The sequence below is a fragment of the Silene latifolia genome, chromosome 2 (assembly GCF_048544455.1).
Source record: "Silene latifolia isolate original U9 population chromosome 2, ASM4854445v1, whole genome shotgun sequence".
NCBI lineage: Eukaryota > Viridiplantae > Streptophyta > Magnoliopsida > Caryophyllales > Caryophyllaceae > Silene > Silene latifolia.
The window spans coordinates 141,580,649-141,582,234 of record NC_133527.1 but is presented as its reverse complement, the minus strand read 5'-3'; the positions used below and the strand labels follow the sequence as shown (position 1 = coordinate 141,582,234).

General features: G+C 32.7%; 1 long non-coding RNA gene across 1 annotated transcript; it reads right to left on the bottom strand.

Annotated features, from left to right (window-relative positions):
* Positions 1–272: 272 nt before the first annotated feature.
* Positions 273–782, bottom strand: LOC141630441 (uncharacterized). The gene is made up of 3 exons (XR_012537486.1): positions 701–782; positions 485–580; positions 273–349 (listed from the first exon to the last, which is right to left on the bottom strand). It is a non-coding gene; the product is annotated as an uncharacterized LOC141630441 (long non-coding RNA).
* Between the last annotated feature and the right edge of the window lie 804 nt (positions 783–1,586).

Genomic DNA, 1,586 nt, shown 5'->3' with positions numbered 1-1,586 from the left:
CAAAGATAAATCATAGTGGGTTCATCGAACTCAATAGATTCAATTCAACCACAATAAAGAAAGATCATATATATATATATATATATATATATATATATATATATATATATATATATATATATATATATATATATATATATATATATATATATATATATACTTACAAGGAGTTGAATTTACATGAACTAATCATTCCCTAACTTCAACAAAAAATTTGCTAATAAGCTGATCTAAACTCTGAGTATCATGCATTTCTATTTTCTAAGAAGTATTTGCCCAACATGTCCCTTACCTCGTCTATATCTAAACTTGAGTACTGCTGAATCTTTTGTGACGGGTTGATTACATACTGCGGAAAAAACAAAGACAAGACATTATTGTTACAATATCAAATACTGCATAACAACATCATGGTATAGCAGCAAGCAAGACAACATCAGCTCTAATTTAAAAAAAGTAATAAACACATTATTAAATTACTAACCTTTTCTGGAATAAGGATATATCTTCGCCTAATAATCTCCAACATGAACCGACAAACGTAGTATCCACATTGTATGTTATCCGGCTGGCGAGGGGCCTATTATTACATAAAAACAAACAGACGAGAGAAGGCTCACATCAGAATCTTAAACTTTAGGTATTGTATTAGTATTAAACACAGATTTTTGCACTTAATGTATTGTATTTGAGCACGTACCCCTGTTATCGTAATAAAATCAGGGCCATCATCATAATCTTTCGTGGGTTGATCCTGCTCCTTAGCTCTTCTCTTCTCAAAGGCCCTTTATTTAAAAAAAAAAGGAGGCAGAAACTCATTTTTTAGGGGCAAAAATGAGCTTTTTTCTATAAATAAAAATTGAAACTTAATGTTATTATAAATAAATCAGTATTATAAACTTACTTATTAATCAAGCGCTTAAAAGTCTCGCTTGGTTGATTATATAAAGAGTCCAACTAAAAAACTTTCTTCTTTGTCGGCATGATGGCTGCTAGCACCCAATGAGTCCTACATCAAGAGACATCATCATTATTAACAAGTACATATATTAGTTATGAAAATGCAATTGTAGGGGGAAACGTAATATTAATTTGTTTATTACCCTTTTTCATTATAAGGGGCAAAAATCAGCTTCTTGGTTGTCGCCAATTGCTGAGCAATATAATCTACCCGATCTTCGAACGAGAATTCCGGAATAAATAAAGATAAAACATAGGGGCACAGGAATCCGTATTGATCAAATGGAATCTTCTTTTCGGGGATCACTCTCAATTTCAATATCCAACATTATTACGGTATTAATTCCGGTATTTAAAACACTATCTAGTAGTCAGAATATTAGAATATGAAATTATTTATTAAGAAACTTACTTTATCCAAACAAATAGGTGTTGGACATCAATCTGGTCTAGGCCAGCCCAAATGACTAGCATATCCCATGACATAAGTGCTTCGCGCTCAACCCCTAGAATATCCTCCTCGAGCGGAATAATTATCAATTGCTCGTTGGCTATGCGATGGCAAGCCTCCTCATGCAGTTTCCTCATCGTCACCGTTCTTACTTTTTGCATGTAATCCTTCCCAG